The 22980-nt window shown below is 36.7% G+C and overlaps 1 protein-coding gene across 2 annotated transcripts in view; it reads left to right on the plus strand.

The window, feature by feature from the left end:
* GALNT7 (polypeptide N-acetylgalactosaminyltransferase 7) overlaps positions 1-22980 on the plus strand; it is a 141163-nt gene that overhangs the window by 20233 nt on the left and 97950 nt on the right. The window lies entirely within an intron of this gene.

Genomic DNA, 22980 nt, shown 5'->3' on the forward strand with positions numbered 1-22980 from the left:
ATTATTTTTAAGTGACGAAAAAAGATTAGAATATGTACAGTGCCTTTTTAAGTCAAGGTCCTGATTTATTTCTAGTGCATTCTATTTAGATATATATTTGACTTATTTATTTCATAAATCCATGGGCCGGCACTGATATTCATAGCTGTCTTTATTTAGAATATCACATGTGTACATTTAAAAACATGTTGGTAATAGATGACTGATACCCCAAAATGTAAAAAACAAAACAAAAACCACCTTTAATTGGTTTGTGGTGAAGCAAAACCCATGAGAAATCTGCTGTGTTTCAGTTTGCTTGTGATCAGTAAGAAATCACCTTTGCCTTGCCCAGAGAAGACAGTTTGGTTGAATTCTCTTCACTGCTCTGTGAAAGCATGTAGCAGCGTGCGGGACCCTCATTAATCTTGAAAGGACAATGTCTCTTAGATGCTTACCAGGAGTGAAGAAGATCAATAAGTTTCAAAAAAAAAAAAATTAATTTTGAGAGGAAGCTAGTATAATTTAGGACATTGTTTACTGCAATTACCTCATTGAGAGAAATCCCTGATCTTATAAGAATATAAGTACTTTATTTATATGACTTTATAAGACTGCTTAAATGCTTCCTGTCCCAGGCAGTTTAATGAATTGAAATGTAGTGGATATTTAAACAAGCAAAAAGGACCTACAGCTCAGGAATACTAAATTTAGAATTTGTGTTGTAGGCTAGATACCAGGAAGTAGTGGAAGTTTAATCTGTGGTGCTGGGAAAGTTATTTCCTTGTATAAACCTTAGAGCCTACCCATCTGCTTTTGCTGTTATGTGAATTGTAACAGTTTCTGTTATATGATCTGTGTGCTAGTCAGGTAAGAGATAAAAGCTGTCTTTAGGTTCAAGAGATTCATCTATCTCATAGTTTTAGGATAATCTAATATTCTAGTGGTATTTTCTTGTCACTGTCTTATTGGGATTTTGAAAGACCCAATCACGTTAAAGATTCATAGGGAAATTACATTCAACTTGATTATACTAGAGTGTGGTGGTAGGGCAGGAAGTGTGAGTTTTAAGGTGTTGGAGGAAGAGAAGTGTGTGCTACCTAGAAGGAGGAGAGGCTTTGTAAGGTTGTAGTTTATGCCACTTTATTTGTGTTGGGGTTTGGTGTAGGAAGGATGAAGGGGTGGAAAGACATGTTTTTTTCTTTTAAAAAATAATCAGGTCAATAACCATGAATATTAATCACCATGAATACTAAATATCCTGGAGAAATTATATTGATGTTTGATTTTTCTTACTGTGTAATATGTAGCTCCCTAAGGACAAGCTGGCAGGTGGTGGATTAAAAATAAAAGCTGACATCATTATATAGGAGAAGTACACATGGACTCTAACATGGGTTAAAATCCTGGTGCATTCTCTGTTAATAGCTTTTGTGAGCTTGTCCCAGTGACTTATCTTTTCTGAGCTGCTTTTTCATCATCTGTAAAGTAGACATAAAATCTGCTTCATAGCAGTGTTCATGTGCTTCCATTAGATAAGTTTAACAGAGCTTCTAGGTCAGGGTTTAATTTGCAGTTTACACATGCTGTTTTCCCTTTTTTCTCTTCTTTGAGCATAATAATTTGTGCATAGTTTCAAGAATGCTTAAAAGAATGAAGGTAATTAAATTATGCATATTTGTCATGAATTTATTATTTTGAATTATAAGTAGAAAGGGAATGAGTATTGTCTTTTTTCCTAGACTTTGGCTTTAAAAGTTATGTCCTTTTATAAACGAGTGTTCTAAAATGGGAAAAGAGGAAAATACTATGGTTTATTTACTTTTAAAATGTTCTTTTTTTCTGAACATAAATATATATTCATTGTAGTTAATGTAAAAAAAAAGTGAAAGCAAGTAAGAAACTAAAAATAACCTATAATTATCCAAAGAGAATTATTATTAACTATTGCACGTGTACCATGCTCAAATTTAAGTATAGGTAGACATAGACCACAATATATATACTATTTGTGGATTGCTTTTTTAATTTTACTGTAAAAATATTTTAATTGTTTTTAGGATATATACTGTTTTGTAAACTTCTTTTAATATTTGGTCATTTTAGCGTTGAGTTTTTTTTTTTTTTTTTTCCCCCCTTCAAAAGATGACTGGTAAGGGGATCTTAACCCTTGACTTGGTGTTGTTAGCACCACACTCTCCCAAGTAAGCAACCGGCCATCCCTACATAGGGATCCAAACCTGTGGCCTTGGTGTTATCAGCACCACACTCTCCCAGTTGAGCCAAGTACTGGCCCTACATTGAGATGGTTTAAGGAAAGAAGACATTGGGTGGAGTTGGGGGGGAAGAAATACCAGTGTGCTGGGAATTGCAGATCCCAAATTGTCATATACACCACATTTGCAAAATTGTTTTACACCTGTCCCTTTAAAAAAAGGCTTAGGCATTTACAGTTTTATAACATAGTTTATAAGACTTGCTGTTTAAATTTTGGGTGCTTCCTGGCTAAAGCAACAATCGAAGAAAAACAGAAGTGATCTGAGAATAAAACTGGGAGAGCCACTATTTTATAGAAGTTACTTATTTCACTATCTTTTCCTTATTCTTCCTCCCAACATAGTCCACAACTTAATTTTGAGCTATGGTTGCCTAATACCCTACAACTTTTGACTTCTGTCAAGCGAATTAGTGTTAAGAAATCTAAGACACTACGATGGGGTTAATTATGAGTTTTAGTAAATATACTGTTTTCTTAATTTTATTTATTGGTCTTCTTCCTATTATCTCTGTGAAGAATAATTTCCCTTTTCTTCCTAATGATTCAATTCAGCCACTTCAAGATTTTCTCAAACATTTTTCTCCATATTATAAATATTTAAATGAAAACGATGCCCCTTCTTTTAGACATTGTGTAGTTGGGCACGTCAAAGTCAAATAAAATACATAGAGATGAATCTCTAAAGAAAACATTTTCTTTGGGAAAACAGAATTGCAGGTCAGGACACACACACAGACTGGGGTGGTCTCTGGTATGTCCAAAGAAAAAAGAAAGGGTTGGGAGTTTTATTAGAGAGCTGAAACTTACGTATTATTTTGGAGGAAAGCTCACTGGCAGTAGTGAAGTTTTTGGGAGTTGGCAAGCTCTAATTGGTGAGTGATGTTGGTAGGTGTAACTAGTCCTGGAGACATGGCAGATCATTTTAGCAGCCGCTAATTAAACCGGATCTTAGCGCTATATAGCAGGCCATTTCAGCAGCTGGGCTTGAAAAGATTCTTGGAGCAGGTTCCATGTGCCCTGAGTGCTTTTTACCTCTGGTTTTTCAGCTCTGATTTAGTTTGGGTATGACAAGAATGACCCAATTTGTATAACCGACTTTCACAGGGATGCCTTTTTCACTGTGCAGTGATAGAGCTCTTTTCTGTGTCTTTAAATCTTGTTTTAAATATGTATGCACACACACTTTATGTATTTACTTATATTTACATATGGTAATACAACAGGTCAGCAGTGTAACTCCCCACTCTTGAGGGAGCCAAATTCTAGTCTAAAAACTGAGCATATAAAATACTACTAAGTAACTTTTATTGAACTCTTCCTATGCTGTCTGCTAGGCATGTGTACATTCTCAGTTTCATCTTCTGACATTTTACAGATGAGGAAATTTGTGGCTTAGAGAAGTTAAATGCCTTGTCCAAAGTTAGTTGGCCTGTACATAGTGGAACCAGAGTTCAAACCCAGGCTGACTGCAGAGCCCACCCTCTCAGGTGGAAGTCAGTACCACCAAGTAGTGCTTCCTTTAAAAAGGGTTCTTGGGCCAATAAGGTTGAAAACATTGCATATCGTATCATCCCCTCAGATTCAGTTTACCTTGGTATGTTAAAAGCTCCGAAAAGTCCTACAGAAAAATAACCCAGCATTTTAGCACATCTTTCACAAACTGACCCGGTCACTGATTCAGTTTTTAAAGAACGTCTAATTTTCTTTAAAGAACTTTAGTGTCCTGAGAGAATAGTTTTCTTATAGCCAGATCAAAGTCATGAGTTACTTTGGCGATGTTACTGGCCAGTTTTCTATGGACAGATGTACCTGTCTCCAGGGGAGGAATCCAGCTGCCTTTGCTTGCTGAATTCCGCCTTTCAGCCTTTCTTATATGTTCATGTATGACATGCCATCATCCACATGTCTAAATCTTACCCTCTGTCAAGATCAGTTCAGGTTCTGCCTCTTCTCTGAAGCTTTTGCTAACCTCTTTAGTCCATGCTGACATATCTGATCTCAGAAAGGTTCCTTATTACTGCATATGATTATAACTGACTAATACTCCTGAGCATGTGGCTGTTCCCCACTTGGTCCCTAAACTCCTCAAGGGCAGGCAGGTGCTATTTTATAGTATTCTCTTGCTGATTAGCACTTGATCTTACTGTCCTAGAGGAAGGAGGTCCAAATGTTCCAGTGGCTTTTGTTCAGTTAACAAATTCTCATTGTCTCACTGGTCATTACCCACAGTGAAACCTGTGGTTCATTCTTAATCCTCAAACTCCAGGAACTCGTGTACTCGTCTTACACTGATATCAGCAGTAAGCTCCCTATACTGCTTTTCATTTGGATGCAACTCACTGATCTTGCTGTATTATTTATCAGAAATGATTTCAGGTCTGTTGTAAGTTCTCATATACAGAGTATATTTAACAATTGCAGAAAAGTCCTACTGATCAGTTAAAGTAGGTTTCCTAGAACAACCTTTGCATGGCAGTCACTTCCATCTGGCTACAGTGCCACGGCAGCATGGTATATCTGCTCAATATATTTAGGAATTTCTTTTATACAGGGGTTTTATACTCTGACATAAGTAGTTCCTTGACTTTGGTTGTGAGTCAACAGGTTTTAAATAATACCCATATTAGATTACTATTTACATAGAAATAGATAGTTATCCAGTGTATAAATTGTTTCAGTTACTGGAAACGCATTCCATATCATGGGAATATCAAAAGAGGTCCTTCAAACCAAATGGATGCTTTCATAAACATTTTGCAAGCACATAAAACCATAGCCATATCACATGTATTACATGAATAAATTTTTCTGCATAGGCAAGATTGAAGTGTCTTAAAATATTAGTCTAATAAAGTTTGCATGAAGGCACTACCCTTTCTTTTGGAAATTCCCTGAAGTAATCATGGATATTCCTCCCTTGCTTCAAGGAACTTCTGTGTACAAAATTAACTTCATCTGTCTTGAATGTGTCTGTGGAGTATACTATAAAGCAAATATATTTCACAGGGCCTAGTCTCTTGTACTTTCAGGTTTAGTCTAACTTCTTAGAAGTACATATAAAATGTTGACCTTGCAAAAAAGAGGAAACTTTCCCCAGGCTATAGTCTCTGTTGTAAGATAAAGAATTGTAACACAGCAAGGCTGCTGGCTCAAAGACAGACAAGTTACTGATTGATATGTAAAGATACTGGGAAGCTGTGTAGGGAGAAGGGATGTGTGCTAAGATCAAGCTTTTGTTTGTGGATCACTTAAATTGCCTTATAGAATGTCGCTTTGCTTGTTTTACTGAATGTTACCAGCCTATATTGTTAAACTATAACCCCACCTATGTTCTCTTCCTGTAACTTCCTGGTCTGGAGAATAAATGCGGGAAGAGAACCCCAATTCAGGGTTAATTTCCCAAATGGAAGGAATGCCTCTCTCTTGAGGGCTCTAGGAGATTAACCACTTAAGGATTTCTCACTGCTCAGAAGAGATGGGCTTTGAGTAATCTTTTGTGGCTCCATCACCCAGAGGAAGAGGGGTGACAAATCCGTGGGAGGCAAAGGAACATGTGTCTACTTCCTATTCAGTATGCAAAAATCCCCCTGGAAGTCTTTGAATGATACCTGCTGGGAAACATTATTTCTCTTTTTTTTTTTTTCCAACTGTATCTTTTATTTTCATATGAAAAATAGATTTTAAAAAGAATCCAAAAATAAAACTCTTGATACTATATAAAGGAAGAGGGGCTGAAGTACATTCCTTTTCTTTGTAACTAGATTTGCCAGTTTATAGATTCAAGTATGCAATTAAAATCAGCATTGGTTTTATAGAAACACATTCCAAAGACAAAAAAAAAAAAAAAACAAACCCTCAGACACCTAGGATGGTGGTTTAAACTGTATACAACTATTCCCCTATGTACAAGTGATTTACAAAAACCTTGGCATTAGTGGTACAAGCAAAATAAACTACAGGGGAGTTTCAGCATCTGAATTCACTGGATCTTGATATAAACCAAGTGGCATTCCAATTATGAAGTTAGTGAGGTAGTGGAGGTTATTTCTCAGATATATTTACGTAAGACTATTCCTTATCTGGCTACTGCCGTCCTAACCTTCCTTATTGTAATACATGAAGGTGGACCACATAGATTCTGTGTCATTTGGCTCCATTGACTCTATGTGAATGCTGTGGGATGATAACTAGATATTTGGGGTTTATATTAATTAGAATATATCTGGCTACTGTAAAAGAAATCCAAAAAGTTAGATGTTTTTTTTCTTACATAAATACCCAAACTGATAATGGTAACTCTTTGTAGTACTATATATATCATCAGGATTCCTTGCGTCTTCTGTCTTGTTTTATCATTCCTAGAGAGTTGTACTCATCTACATGGTCTGAAATTTCACTACCTTGTCCACATTACAGCAGTAAGATGGAAGGAAACAGAAAGGGGAGTTTGTTTCTTTATCTGTACATGTCACTTTTAGCCACATCCAGTTGGCTGAAATGTCACTCTAAGGGAAGTTGGAAGTGTATCTTTATTCTGGGTGGCCATTTGCATAGCTAAAAATTGGAGATTAGGGGTGGGTAAGTAATGAGAGAGAAGAGGAGAAAGGATCTTGGGAAGAATAGTAGTCTTTGCCACAAGATAATAGCATAGAAATTTTTAAATCATAAAGTAGTTGTAAAAGCGAGGGTCAGAAGTCACTTGTAGCTCAATTTTTAGTTCTGCCTAACTTCTCCTTGCCTAGAAAGGTTAGCATGGTCTTGGTATTTAACATACGTTTGATTTTCTTACCCAAACATAAAATTTGTCACTTTTTTTTATTACTTGATTAACTGTTGATTCCTATTCTCCTTTAAGACTTGTCTCCCAAGTTCACATCAATAGGACCAAGTTTTTCTATATGCACCCATTATCACAAAGTAATGCTTTTTAACATAGGTGTTCAATAAATTTGTATCACATTGAATTATGATAGTTTATTAAAATTCTACTCTTTTATTTGTTTGCTTGTTAATAGATTAAATGGTCTCCTGTCTTTTTTTTTTCCTACCAAACAGTCTCTTATCTTTTTCCACTCCCTGCATCAGGTGCTTTATCCACTATCAGACATGTAGAGGAGGTACAGAATTGGCAGATATGTTACCACAAAGTCGCTGTCCGGTACTTTTGCTGTTGGCAATCGGGACCATGGACAGGGTTATGGGTCTTTGGAGGGGTAAGCAAAATCTGCATAGCAGCATTAAGAGGTAGGCCTTACAGTGGGTAAGAGGTATTGGAGCACTGAAAAAAAACAAAATAGAGATATTGAGGAAACACAGAGATGATGATTCCAAGAAGAAGTACCACCCCTAGGGGTGGGGGATACAAGGAAGAGGTTGGGATTATCAAAATTTAGAAGTTCACAAGAGGGCCCTGCATGTTGGGGTTCAGATCTCTCGCAGCAGGATGGGGGATGGCAGCATTGGCTGGATGCCTATTGTATCTCTAGAAAATGAGGTTGCTTTAGTGGGTATGAGCAGGGTTGAGTAAATGCTGGAGACAGGGGCCACAGCAACTGCCATCTTGAGTTGCCTTTAACAGAAAACAAAAGAATAAATTTTTTCTGCCAAACTGTCTGCCTCTAGCACCCTTCCTGTTGGTGAAGCCTAACAGATAGTTGACATAGGAGAAATGCTGCTAAAGTTCCAGACCCAGTTTCACAAAGCAGAATACAGAAGGGTGGGTTTGGAACTGAAAGATAATAGTTTAATACCTGGCACAGTACTGGATATAAAGTCTTCCTTTGGAAGGTATATGCTGGAAGATTTGGGGCCAAACAGTACTGTGAGAGAAATTAGAGAGGTAGATGTGTACTGGACATGAAATACTCAAGGTAGACTTCTTGATATAGACAAGAACAGACTTCCTTTTCCAGGTGCTATTTATTTGCATATTGAGTGGAACAGTGGTTGGCTCAGTCTTGTATTTTGCCTTACACCCGTACCAAAGCCACTACTATTATGTGAGACAACATGCCTTCCATTTTTCATCCTAATAGGTTAAGGATGTAGCCTGGAGTTTCTTTTCTTTAGAAATCTATTACAAAACTATTATAAATTTTCACGAGCCTTTCTTGAATTTGTTTTTAGTGCCTGTGACTCATTGAAAAACTATTTAGTGGGTTTTTTTTTTTTTTTTTTTTTTTTTTTGGTGTATTGTGTTGTGTTGGGCCTGGAGGATACAAAGATGACTAAGAACCAGTTTCTGTCCTCAGGGAAGTCACAACCTAGTTTGTGTTACAAAGTAAATGTGAAGACACTAATATTATATATTAAGTATTAAAATAGAGTGAATTATACCTGCAAAGTGAAAAAGGGCCGGTCTGTGGAGGAGAATTGACTTTTGAGGTCATTTTCCAAAGTAGGACTTTGCCAGGCTGAGGGAGAATGTGTCAGTGTGTGTTGTGAGGGAGGGCAGCAAGTAGAAACTACAAAGTTAAGGGGAAAAGAGAAGAAATTAAAATGATATGTGCCATGTATCTTGCCAGTTGTTGTCTAACAAAGTGTTACCCATTTGCACTAAAAACTTCCTTGTTTTGGATTCAAGGAGTTCTCCTTGTTTCAGAATTTTGAATTTGATCCACACTCTCCCCTTGTCCATTATGATTTTCTGTACTTCAGCCATATTCTTGCTGATATATTCAGCTTTATAAGCAAAAAGTTCTATTATTTTTTACTCTATCTTCAAATTGAAGCATCTCATCCCTGTTTTTATATTAGTTGCCCTCAAGACAATTTCTAGTTTCTGTATGTGGGGCCTCCCTACCTCTCCCTTCTTGAGAGGTATCAGAATTATCAAACATGGAAGATGTTCCTGCTGCTGTACCATGAGAAGGGGGCATGTGATGTCACGTTTATATGTACAGTTGAATTGTCGTCATTGCCTTGAAAGGCTATAGAATTAAGGGGCTGGCTGGTTAGCTCAGATGGTTAGAGCTTGATGTTGTTATACCAAGGTCAAGGGTTTATTTTAGAAAAAGAATCAAAATGCACCTGCCTGAGCCTTTCTCCCTCAGTATTCCTGTTTGTGTCCAGTGGTTAATCTTATCCTCTGTGCAACATTTGAATTCAATGTAACACAGATGCCTGTTTCATCTACATCCCATTCTTAGTTCTCTGTCCCCATTTGTGGTTTGTAAGGGACAATCCTGTCCAATGGAACCAGTTGATTGGAAAGGGAATATCCAAGCTAGATTAATCATATTCTTCATCCTGGGATTTTTGAGTCATGTGGCATTGTCCACTAGCAATGGGGCAGCATTGATCTGTAGACACAACACTAGGGTCAGCTCCTTAAGGATCAGAGTTATGTACAAGGCAAAGTCATAGGGGAAGGAAAAGGAATCTGCTCAGAAGGCAACAAGAGAGAAAAGGGAAATTACTAACCTCCCAAATTGTTAACCTTTAGTTAATATAGTTAATGAGTAGTGCATTTGCTTTAACCAAAATCTCAAAATTTTATTTTATTTTTCAAAAATAAAAGCATCATTTTTAACAACCTTTCTAAAGAACATGAATTTAATCAGTTTGAAGTAAATCTATCACTTTAGTAGGGAGGTATCTGAGTGGCTTATAAAACAGATGATTGTACCAAAAAACTATAGATTATTAAGTTTTTAAAAAAGAGGCTAAATGTATTCAGTTGTTGACAACACTAATAACTTACTGCTTTATTTACTGTGAATTTTTAGTTAAAATTTTGTTAATATGCCATGTAGTTATAGATAGTGAAAGCAATTAGACTTTAGTTTTCAAGTTTCCTATTTATAAATGGATTTAAGATCCTTTTGATAGTCTAGGAACCAATTAAATATTTCTTTAGTGGTTCAACTAATTGCTTCATGACTATTTATTACACTGTGTTCTCTTGGAGTACAGAGAATTAAAAGCATTAAGAGATAATAGGAGGTTAAGGAGACTAATGATATAAACTAATTGGAGTTTTTATTGTCAGATCTAATATAACATTAATATACAGCATTTATAAAAAGGCATATTTTGTACATGCCTTGGGTTGTTTAAAGGGGCAATTTAAACTTAAAGTAGGCAATTTACTTATCAACTTGGAAAGTCTGTCTTACTGCCTGAGGGCTAGTATATACCATATTGCAACTTTAAAAAAATGTTTGGAAAACTGTTGGGAACTTTTTTTGCCAACACTTCCACATTTGTAGTAATATGCTGTGGCTTTGAATGTAAATTTTGGAACTCATTATGTTCACAAATAAGGGAAAGATGATGTTTACTGATGATAAGGTGAAACTAATATCAATTTTGAATCCAAGCACCTGTTTTGGAGGTAACTTCAAGTGAGTCCTTGATTAAGATTTTACCTTATAGGACGTAAATTTAATATGGTTTTCAGCCTTAGGAGCATTCATACTGAATCTTGAAAATGATCTCTCTACTTTTGTTGCTATTAAAGAAATCAGTGAAGAGTTTTGTAAACCTGAAAACTCTGGCTTATATTTCCTTAGCTAAATTTCTACCTAGAATCAGTACGTAAATGGTACATATTAATTTTTAGTGCTGGTTTAATAATAACTCCATTTGTTCATAAGATTTGGTTTCACACACATAGTATTTATAAAGCCATTTATTTCCTTTAATTTCAAGACCAAAATGCAAAGTCTCCCTTCAAGATTTGGAATTAATATTGAGTGTTGGGCTTGAGCAAGTGGCCTTAAACCAGTCTGTCATGGTTCTTTTATTGTTTTCACTTCATCTTCTTCTCTAAGTATTTGTGACTACTTCCCTTGTTACTAAATTTAGTTATTTCTTCAAAGGTGTGAAATGATTTATAAAATCAGCAGCACAATCTTCTCAAGATTGAAGGGGATCTCAGTGACTAGTTCTAGTTCTAGGCTAACTTTGAAGTGTGTTTTATTTTTGGAACAGTTCTCTGAATCTAATGCCTTTCTATCCAGAAGATGTTTAAATGCTCGAGTTGGTTCTCCATCTTCTTTGGAGTAAATTTGACTGTATAATTTTCCAGAGTCTTAGGGTCATTCTGCAAAGTATCAAAGGTGGCATAAAATCCCCCTCTACTTCCTTCAATATCTTCAATATCTGCTTGTAACCCAGAGACATATTTTCCTCTCTAGGAACACTAGATCCTAAAGATAAATAATTTCTCAGTGTAAGGGGCAGAGTTGTCCTCACCCCGGCTAATCTCTTTGGACAATGTGTAATTAGCATCAAGAACTTCTGTTCCATTTCATGCTTACAATGAGTGTTGTTTCTCTTAAACAGTTATTCAAATAAGATAATGACTTAGATGAGATAGGTTAAGGAACTTATGCTTGGTTTACTCAGGTGTGTAGTTTCTTAGTGAAGGCACTACATCTGGCATAGAATCCAAAGACACTTTCAAAAATGTCACGTGGGATTTAATAATGAGGAAGAAGAAAGTGAACATCGCTATGTGTATTCTACTGACATTTTAATTTAAACCCTAAAATTAAGATATGTCTCTTATTGATGTTATACAATCACAAGAACAGTTGTTTTCAAGTTAATATGGACATGACTAATAACCCTAACTGCTTACTTTACTTGCTTTCAGATACGGATGAAATACCTAGAGTTATTTGGTAATTCCCTAATTAATAGAAAAAAAAATCTAACTATTGGACAATGCCAAATTACATTAGTTTCCTAGTTCATATTTTGATAGTGAAGGGAGTCTTAAGTTGGAATGTATTTAAGTTGTTTAAAATGAAAGTATTTTATGTGTTCCATATACCTTCTAAAAAGAAAGTGGAATTTTGTAACATGAAGATTTTGGTAGTATGAAGATTGTTTTTACATTGTCATGAAAACAAATTAGTTAGGTGATTATGGTGCAATAGTGTAATAATGGTCTAACTTCAGAGCCACTTCCATCCTTAGATTTTGCTTTGCTTCTTGATTGTCATCTTCATTTTTCCTGTTGTTTAAATAGCAGCTTTATGCACATGAAAGTTGGGTTCTTTGCCCAGACATCCAGAGGTACATTTGAAAGGTATATGTGTTTCAGAGAAGGTGAAATTTTTAGATCTTTTTTGTTGTTCTTGTTGCAGGGAAACAGAAGGAACTATATTATTGGGGGTTGTCAAGATGCAGGTAGTAGAGATCTAATTCCATCGCCTTCTCTATGCAAGTTCTGGAAAGTAATCCCAGAGTTTCAGACTCAACACTGAAGTTATATTTTTCTTAATCAAAATAGTGCTGCTCTGCAGGATTTTTGTAACCTAAGTTTTTTAAACTATAAATTTATATTGCATTAAGATGGTAGTATACAGAGCCTATTATAACATGTTCTCTTAAAAAAAAGTAAAGAAATTTCGTGTACATGAGAGAAAAGAAAGGATAGGGATGAATTTGATAAACCCTGGACCAGACTTTTATGATGCAAGTAATTCATTTCTTAATCAACTTAATAATTGAGCAGTAGCAAAAGGACGTTTCCTTTCTCAAATTTTACACAGTAAAGGGTTGGAAAATGGTTGTACTACTAGTAATTGGAGATGTTCCTATTTTATTTTGATGCTTACATTCTATAGTATGTACTGTTGTTGAATATTAAGGAAAACTCACCTCAGTTAGTTTATTCTTATCTGAGAATTGTACAAGCCACAGTGTAAGCACTTATAAGGGAGGAGATGTGCTATCCTCTACTCCTGCTTTAACTTGACTAGTCACACCTCACTCAGCATTATCCTAAAGCCAGACCCAGGGATGTCCAGGCTCTGGTTGGAAAGAAGTTGTGGGTAAGAAGAGGTGGAGTGTGCAGTAGTGGGAGGAGGATGGGCATTGGAGCCAAATTCTGAGTTTGAGTCCTGAGCTACTACCCTCCTAGTACCTGGGTGAATTAGGGAACATTACTTCATCGTTCAGAGCCTCACTCTCCTGATCTGTGAAATGGAGATTGTGCCACTCTTACAGGGCTGCCATAAGCGGTGGGGAGGCCAGGAAATATATCATGTATACCGTGCTTCACTCTACATTTAATCCTCATGGCAGCCCTGTGAGGGCGATGCAGCTGGCTTTACCCAATCTTACTGAACCTGTTTCTTTAGTGAGGAAAAGATTGGGAAAGGAATACTTCTTAAAGCAGTGTCCACAGTCTTTCTTGTAGTTAATACATCTCTATGTGGCCCTTTCCACAGTGTCTTCCTGTGAGGAGATCCATTAAAAATAAAAAAAATCCTCATGACCAGATAAGTTTTATGACCAGATATTTGGCAAATGCTGTTTATTATACCTGGGCTCTTAAAGATTCATAAGCCTAAAAAGCCTTAAAGAAATTTATTTAATTTTCTGTAACCCACAGTTTCACAAACTTATATGAAAACAAAATCTTTAGGTTGATACCCTTTTGATGTCAGTTCATTTGTTATTTCAGTAAATGTTTGGGAACTTGCTATGTGCCACAGGCACTGAAATAGGCTGCCTCAGGGAGGGGTTGGGGAGGTTGAAAGAGACAGGCAAAAAAGATTGAAATGACTTCAGATAATGATGAATACTTTGAACGTAATAAATCAGTGTGGGTATTGTGGGTGAACAGTGAGAGCTATTTTAAATCAGGGGGTCATAAAAGGCCTCTCAAAAAGGTGCTATTCAAGCTGGAATCTGCCTCATGCAAGTGAACTGAACTTGCAGAAATGTTGGAGTGTAGAACCTTCTAGGTAGAGAGAAAAACAAGTGTTCCTGTTCTCTGGAGCACACTTCAAGATAAGCTGTTATGTAAGGGCAAAGAGCATATGTGTATGAATTCTTTCCTAATCAAATTTTTGTATACGTAATATACAGTAAATCTTTGAGCATTATGTGCTAGATACCGTGTGCTACTGACATAGAGAAGACAGTTACATTTAAAGAGTAGAGTAATTCAGAGGGGAAAGGCTCAACATTTAGGGGACTGGGCGATAAACTGTGTGATGGAGGTAGTGAGTTGAAGGGGTTGAGGCTAGAGCCAGATGCCTAAGTTCAAATCTCAGATCTGCTGCTTAAATAACTTGCTTTATAACCTTAGGCAAGTTATTTAACCTCTGTGTCTTAATATTAGGGATATTAATAGTGCCAATTACAGTGGATTGTTGGTATATGCAAAGTTTTTAGAACAGTGCCTGGAACACAGGGACCACTTGATAAAATAGATGATTATGATGGTGGTGGTGGTAATGATATTCCTATCATAATCATCATCATTATTATGGTCGTCACCACTGTAGTCTTCTATCCTCCCCACTGCACCGCCCTGCCCAAGGGGACCGAGGCTTACCATGAGAGTCCTACATATGATCACCCACCATGTAGGCACAATACTTACCCAGTAGAGAGGAGATTAAAACATGTTTCATCTGTTTTCTATCCAAGTTAACTTTAATCCCCCCAGAAAAAAAGTTTCTTGAGGATTTTTAAGTCTGGTTGTCTTCTGTTTTGAGTGGTGGCGGTAATAGGATTGAGAGCAGGGTGGAACAAATCAGAATCTGCAGTGAGCCACTTGCTGGAAGAATTAGGTTAAATGAGAACCACAGTTCCATAATGATAATGAAATATTATAAGTGACCCTAAAGCACTAAAAGATTCACTGTGTTCCTTCTGAATCAACACAAGTTAAAATTTATCTGGATTAGTTTTAGTGCATTATTGGTTTCTAATTCTTAGAAAATTGGCAATCTATGTATAGAGTGGGAAAGTCTCAGTTGTCGCAAATGTTCATAACCCAAAAAACCCATTCCTTAACCATTTTAGATAAGAGATTTTTATAAAGCTAAAGAAATTATTAAAGTTCTATTTGTGCGTGGAAGAATCCATTTAGCTAACCAATTATATATCTAACTTCTGTAGCAGCACTTTGTAATTAATCTAATTGCATTCTGTTCAGTCAGTCACCTTTTACAACATGATGATTTTACACCAAAAAAAAAATGTCAGGTTTTTCCGTTAGAGAGCCACATTTCCCCTTGATTGTTTAAGGCAGGAGGAACACCACTCAGATTAATCTGTTCAGAACTGCTTTCAGTTATCTGTGTATGTCATATGTACTCCCATGTTCTAAGACCTCTTTGTTCTCGGATACTATTTTCCAAAACCTATAGAATTCTTTTCTTTAAAAAAAAAAAAAAAAAAAATTCACTTGATAGTTCATTTTATTCTGGGGAAGCCTAATTAGCACATTAGCTGACAACCTCCTACATTTTATTTTAGGATTCCATGTTCAAGACCATGTTATTCTAGTATTTGAATAACCCACATTCTCCACAGCTTGCCAATAGCAGTTTTATTCATCTTTTTTTTATTTAAGCCTCTCTGGTCTTTAGGGTATGCTAAGGAGTAGGAGGTGAATGTGTTCTCATACAGAATGCTGCACCAAATATATTTTGCAGGATACAGCTTTTTTTTTTTAAGTACAAAGATCCTATAATCCTGAAATTGTATATTGTAGTATGTGTTATGTGTTGCTTTTGATTTCAGTGAGACAAAAGAAATATTCTGAATGAGAAAAAGATTAGAGTATCATTTCTGAAATATCGCTTTTGAACCTCAGCTTAGAATAGATTTATCACAGAAAAGCTTTAGAGAAAGGAAAGAAAGAACATTTATGGAATAGCCACTGTGTGTACTATGGATTGCACCAGGTGTTTTCCTAGAGGTATTTAATTCTTACAGTAAACTTTCAAAATTTGTGGGTTATTATCCAAAACAAATAAACTTGTTCAGATAAAGTATGTTGTCTAATGATTTTGTAAATTACTGTTTTTGACTTTGCTTTTAACATTTGAATTTTACAGCCAACATGTTATACCTACTTTTAGTAATTATATAGGACCTTTTAGAATGAACTTTGCATTTCTTTTTTGTTCTGATTTTCTGCCTTCATTTTCCTTTTTAGCCTGGTATTTTAAAAATTATTTTTTTACTATTTTCTTAGGTAAACTACCTCATATCCTTTTCAATATAAGGTGGAGTTACTAGTTAATTTAATGAATTAACTGGTTACAAACTTGACCAAAGTCACACAGGTAGGAAATAGAAGATCCAGATGTTAATATAGAACAAAATGATACATTTTAAAGTACATGCTGTTCCTATTGCACCTTGCTGCCTTATGGAGTCAAGATAAAGAAAAAAATTTAAGTCCTTTGAAAGAGTTCACAGCTATTTTTATGGCTAGAATATAATCTATTTTGAGCAAAGAGAATTGGGTTATATTCTACTAGATTGAGCCAAACCAGTAACTCATTTTCAGTGTATAGGATTCAGTTGGACTTTGTATTAACATGAATGAAAATGCCAATTCCCATTTAGAGCAGATGACCAACAGGTGGTATCAGAGAGGACATCTTAGAAATCAGCACCCTTTTTCTGGTAATTGCTGATTGTGTCCTACAGCCTTTCATGTTAATTAGCTTGGGGTGCCTCAGTAATGCTTCAGGTTGTCCATAATCTCACAAACATCTTGTCATCATCTCCCAGTAGGATGCCTTGTTGCAGGCTTTTCTTAATAGGAAGGTAGAGAACTTTCAGACCTCTATGTTTTTTAGTAGATTTTGAAGTTTTGAGAAAAGTGAGTCTTATTGTAAATGGATGCCTGGGTCTTATATTTCTGAAGAGAGAAAAATCTTTCCAAAAGAAAACACAGCAGATCCTATCTTTATGAATTGTTTATTAGAAAGTCTGTTTTTGCTTAAGTCTGGTGTTGGTCTAGAAAGTTCATAATATTCTTTGATTTTTTTTTCTTATGATTATTATTGCTATATCATAACAATCTTGATATATAAATTATTTTTATTTTGCTAAAGGGTAATGCTTCTGTATTTCTGAAAATTGAGAAGCAAACAGTACTTAAAGTGCTTTTTTCTGGTTCATCCCCAGTGTCTGGCATATGGCATGGTCCTAAAGAAGGCTGCTCAGATATCCAGGGTGAATGAAAATTTTCTGGAAGAGAAATGCAGCTCTACACCAGACATTATAGAAAACAGAAATCACTGCCACTGACGACTTCTTAAGATTGGAGGACACTAGAGGAAGGAGAATCTGTGACATTGATTCCTGGTGTAGGTCTGCAGTGGCCAGAGAGCTGAGAAATCACTGGTTGGGGGGCAGATCTGTTTTCCTAACTTTAGTCATGTTGTAGCCCTTTCTTGGATTACCCTCTTCACTCTTTTTTGTCTCTTTGATCCTTGTGTAGTTCAAACTGTATCTCCTTTAGGAAGACTTATCTGCTCATTTAGCTTAAAATGATTTCTTCTTTTTCTGGCCATTGACAGCATTTGTTTGACCATGCAATCTGGTTTGTAATACTGCCTGGTGTTTCCCAATAAAAGCTACCATTTTGACCTGAAGGGGCCAGTCTGGAGGCTGGGGCAGCTAGGGTTGGCCTGGCAGTGTGGTGGGCCTGGAGACCGCCAGGCAAACCTGGAGCCTGGGGCTGCAGCATCTCACTAGGTGCTAGGACAGGCTTGGAGGCTCAGTCTGCAGATACCACCCTGGAACCTGTATTTGCAGCCTGGAGGTGGGTCCACAGGTACTAGCAAGATGACAAGGGCTCTGGGGGCTGTTCTGAGGCTGGGTTCACTGGGGTAGGACTGATTTGGGGTCAAATTCTGTTGCTCACTTTCCTCTCCTTCCGACAAGTGGAGGGTATCTTTCTCCATGCTGGGCTGCCTGGGGTTGGGGGTGGGACAGATGCAGGGGATGTAAAAATTGTTCTTTCTACCTTCTTCAATGTGTCTTTACTTATTTCTGTGCTACACCCAGGTGCTGCAATCTCTTACCTGTTTCCTTAACTCTAATGAAGATGTTGTCGTTCATTTATAGTTGTTAACATTGATGTTTCTGTGGGGGGTGGGGGAGTGGGTGTACACCAGACAGTCCTATTCTGCCACCTTGCTGGTACCAGTCTCATTGTCTCAAATTTACAGATGAGGAAACTGAGATTCAGAAAAGTTAAATCTCTCACCAAAGACACAAAACCATTTAGTAGAGCCAAGATTCGAACGCTGTTTGTTGTCACTTCAGAGCTTGCTTGTTTCCATTGTGTGGATCTGTACTTTCAAACTAGGCTTTAAGTTTTTCAAGATGTTCCTTCCTATCTCTTCCATTTCTCATGTTCTGAGGAATGGAAGTAGAAAAGAACACTGAAGCATGAGAGAGAATTGTCCTTGAGTCTGCACCATCTGCAGTTCTATTCTTGGGGGGAGAGGGGAGAGAGAAGGAAGGGAATGTAAGAGCGATTGTTTTTTGTGTTCAATTGAAAGTCTTCCTCCCTCTGGAGTGGTCCTGGGTTTAGTGAAATGCATTTGCAACCAGGATGTGATACTTCCTCGAGATGCTACTGTCTACCATTGTCAGGCCTTTGGAAATGGCTATTGCTAACAGGGACCCCTAAGAAAGAGCGCACTTTGCTTTCTGTCACTGTGGCCATCACTAGCTTCTCCATTTATGGCTCCTGCAGGTAGCTGCTGGGGTTTACCATACAGTAAGTGGGCTCTATATTGGCTGTCTTTAACTATGTTGCCTTGTATGTTGACTTGAGTATCCGGTGTGATAATTTTCCCTTTCCTCACTTTTTGATAGCTGTCCCATTTATATTGTTTTGAGTACTTGGGATTGTGAAGTGGGCTCCAGAACTTTCTTTAAAGGGGACCAGTTGCACTTTCATTGGGGCTGTTCATATGTGTACCACCCCAGAATGTTATCCATCCTGAATCAAGAATGCCTCTCCAAAAGCTTTTTAAAAATTTAATGCAAAAATTAATTTTGGTAGGAAATACAAAAAAGAATAAAATAAGAATCACCACTGTTGCTTTGCCTCTCACAGATTTGTCACCCGTTTTCCCCTGGGTGACAGAGCCACCAAAGATTATTCAAAGCCCATCTCTTCTGAGCAGTGAGAAGCCCCAAAAAGGGGTTAATCTCCTGGAACCCTCAAGAGAGAGGCATTCCTTCCATTTGGGAAATTAACCCCAAATTGGGGTTCTCTTCCCGCATTTATTCTCCAGACCAGGAAGTTACAGGACAAGAACGTAGGTAGGGTTTTTGCTAAGTATAGTTTAGCAAGTTTAACAATAGAAGCTGGTAACATTCAGTAAGACAAGTAAGGTGACATTCTATAATGCAATTAAGTTGATCCACTAACAAAAGCTTGATTTTAACAAACATTCTCTTCTTACAGCAATTTCCCAGTATCTTTTCATATCAGTCAGTAACCTGTCTTTGAGCCAGCAGCCTTGCTGTGTTACAATTCTGAAAATGGTGGACAGCAACAACAATGGGTTTGCAAAGGTTTATATTAGCTTTTGGGTGTGAAATGTACAGGGGGAGGGACCATTAGATTGATGTAACTGGGAGAACTGCCCCGATGAAGAAGCCAGAAAGTTGTTTCTAAGTCAGGAGGCTTCTTGTAAAGGGAAGGGGGGAAGGGCTTGGTGCTGGAGTGGAAGATGGGGCCTGCAGCTATTTTGTGCTGGTGCTTATTTTGTGCACAATGGTGCCGGCCACGTCCGAAATCCATCACTTTTTAGTTTACTTAAGGCCATTTGAGTATTTCTTCTTTTGTAAATTGCCTATTTGTTTTTTCCCCATTTTTTCCATAGATGTTTTTATTTTTTCCTATTGATTTATAAGAGATTGTGTGTGTGTGTGTGTGTGTGTGTGTGTGTGTGTGTGTGTGTGTGTGTGTGTGTGTGTGTGTGTAGAAGGGGCTGGTATTTTAAAATATTAACATTTTGAGTGTCATAAATATTAGATATTCCCCTGTTTTTTGTCTTTCATTTTATTTTCAGTGTTAAAATACTATTCATGATTAGAGAAGATTTAAAAAGCTAAAAATGAAAAACTATAAACTATGCTGTTTCTGTTTTCTACTTAACAGCATTAGAAAATATGCAATTTTTCCTATATTTTTCCCCACCCCTCCATCTGCATCCTATTTTGATTTAACAATAGAAAATTTCTACATACTTCTTGATAGAAGAGATTCAAATTTGAACCTACCCTTTCCTGTTCACTTCTCATCCTGCTAAATATCTGAGATTTTAAATAATTCTTCTCATTTACCTTTATGACTTGAAATAATAGACCTAATTCCCTATTTATTTATTCCATTGTCATTCAGTAACATCTCTTGACTCCCTACTTTACAAAATGAGAATATTAACATCTTTACTCTTTCTGCCTCTCTCCTCCAATCTATACCTGTAGACTCTGAACCCAGTGCTTTTCCAGAAGCTTCTCTCTCTTCTGTAGTCTACATAGGACAGGCTTTCATCTCCACTACAGCTCTTTCAGCCTGGTTCATCTCCCAGCCTGGTTCATCTCCCAGCCAGCTCTCATCTGTGTTCTGTCTTCCAGCCTTTCTGTTCTCTGTTACATATTTTCCTCCTTGTACCTTTGTCTTTTTAAAGTGGGTTCTCAAAAGATGAAAGGCATCTAGCCTGCCATCTCAAACTGAACCTGTGGTAGCTTTGGATGTATAGAATTTTTAAATTTTTATGTAATCAAAACTGCAAATGATTCCTTTTGGTTTCTACCTTTGGAGCCATGTTTAAAAGGTCCTTCTCTTTTAATTTAAGATTGTTTTCTTCAGTACTTCTATGAATTCTTTCTTATGTTTAAATGTTTATTAATTTCCAGAATTTATTTTGATTGGTAGAATATTTTGAAGATCTGTCTTTTGTTCAAATGGTTAACCAATTGCCCCAGTATCATTTATTAAATAATACAGAGTTTTGACGTATCACCTTTTATTAAATGCTAAATTCTTACATGCATTTGTGTCTGTTTCTGAACCTTGCTTTACTAATCTATCTCTGTCTACACTAGTGCCAAGCTTTTAATTATTGCAGTTTTAGAGTTCATTTTAATATCTGAGGAGCAGGTCTTCACACCCTGCACCCCATCTTTATTTATTTATTTTTTTCAAAATATTCTTAGCTGATATCGTGTTCTGTCTTCCCTGCTGCAAGAAGCAGAGTTTGCTGTGGTATACACGTTTGAATGAGGCTGCCTGGGTCAGCCCGTATCTTAGCTCTTCTTCAGTATTTCTTTCCAGCTAGGCAGTAGGAGTAAAGCCTATGTTATACTAATCCCTGTTCCACCCAAGTTTTATTATCACTTGCTCCCAGGCGTAGGATTGGAAAATGCAATACATTCTAATAACTTCAGTCTTCTCTGATTGGTGACATATAACTTCACTGACATTTGTGTGTAGTTACTTGGAGCCAGAAGGAAAATGGCCATTTAGCCAGACTTCACTCTCAATATTACTGGTGTACTTCTACTTCCTGGCTGGCCAGTACCGCCCAGTCACCCAGTCGGATCTCCCTATCTTTGGCAATCTCATCCAGTCTTCATCACTGCCTCTCAGGAATGTGTAGTTGACCTCCAGGCCATTTCGTCAGGCTCCCTCTTTTCTATTCCATCTGTCAACCCATCCTCGGCCTTCCCTCCCAAAGTGTCAGCACAGAAAGTTCCTGACCTCACATGCCTCTGTGCTCAGGCAGAGCTAGGCACCTAGCAATTCAAGAAATACTTATTTAACTATGCTTACAAAGAAATACTGCAGCATAAACATGACTGGTTTCAGCCAGAAGAATGAGTACTTGTTTCCTGGCAGGAAGGATGCCAAGAAACCTATGCTTTGGAGTCTCTGTGGGCACGGAGACTGTATTTGAGGTAGATAGAATTTCAGCCATTGGAAACTCACCATCATTTACTCTTTTATAAATATTCTTAGAGCTAAATGAAAAATGATCACCTTTGGACAAATCTCTATCAGAAACCAAGGAGAACAGAAAATTGCTTTTACTAGTTTTTACTTTTATATTTGCTGTGTTAGTCCCATCCTTGTTTTTGATTTTTCAACAAAAAATTAAAATGTTAAATATTAAGTATTTTCTGTAGAAGATACTTTATTGAAATCCTGTTCCAGTGCTATGAAATAGAAAAATAAATGCAAGTCACGTATATATATATATAATTTTAACTTTTCTAGTAGCCACATTGTTTTAAGAACCCAGGTGAAATTAATTTTAACATTTTATTTAACCCAGTGTATCCAAACAGTATGTAGTCAATATTAAAAAATATGAAATACTTTATATTCTTTTTCATTTGAAATCTAGTGTGTATTTTACACTTACAGCACTTATCGATTTGGACTAGCCACATTTCAAGTGCTCAATAGTTGCATGTGAGATAACTTTATTTCCAAATTCTGGATTTTTTTTTTTTTTTTTTTTTTTTTACTGTGTTCTTAGTTTAAAATAACCACATCAAGGAGTTCTTAACTAGGGTACATGTATAGAATCACCTGGAAGCTTTTTCTAAATATGCATTCCTGTCAGTATTCCCCACTATATCTACTGAGGTAAAAATTTTAAGTTAGCCTGGGCATGTGTGTTCTCAGAAAGATACATAGGTGATTCTGACAAATACATTTAATTAAAAAACCACTGAGGTAGTCTAGTCTTTTCTTTTTACTTATGGCAAAACACAGCCAGTGTAATCAAACAGCTTTTCCACAGAATATGTTATACACCCGAGTCTTTCATTGACACATCTCGGGTCCTTTTTGCTATGCCACATGTCTCATCATTTCTAACATACAGGTTAAGAAAGCAAACTGAATATATGCAGACTTTTTAATAAGAAGGGTTGGCAACAAAAGGGATTTTCAGGTTAATCTTTAGATTGTC

The sequence above is a fragment of the Cynocephalus volans genome, chromosome 13, assembly GCF_027409185.1.
Source record: "Cynocephalus volans isolate mCynVol1 chromosome 13, mCynVol1.pri, whole genome shotgun sequence".
NCBI lineage: Eukaryota > Metazoa > Chordata > Mammalia > Dermoptera > Cynocephalidae > Cynocephalus > Cynocephalus volans.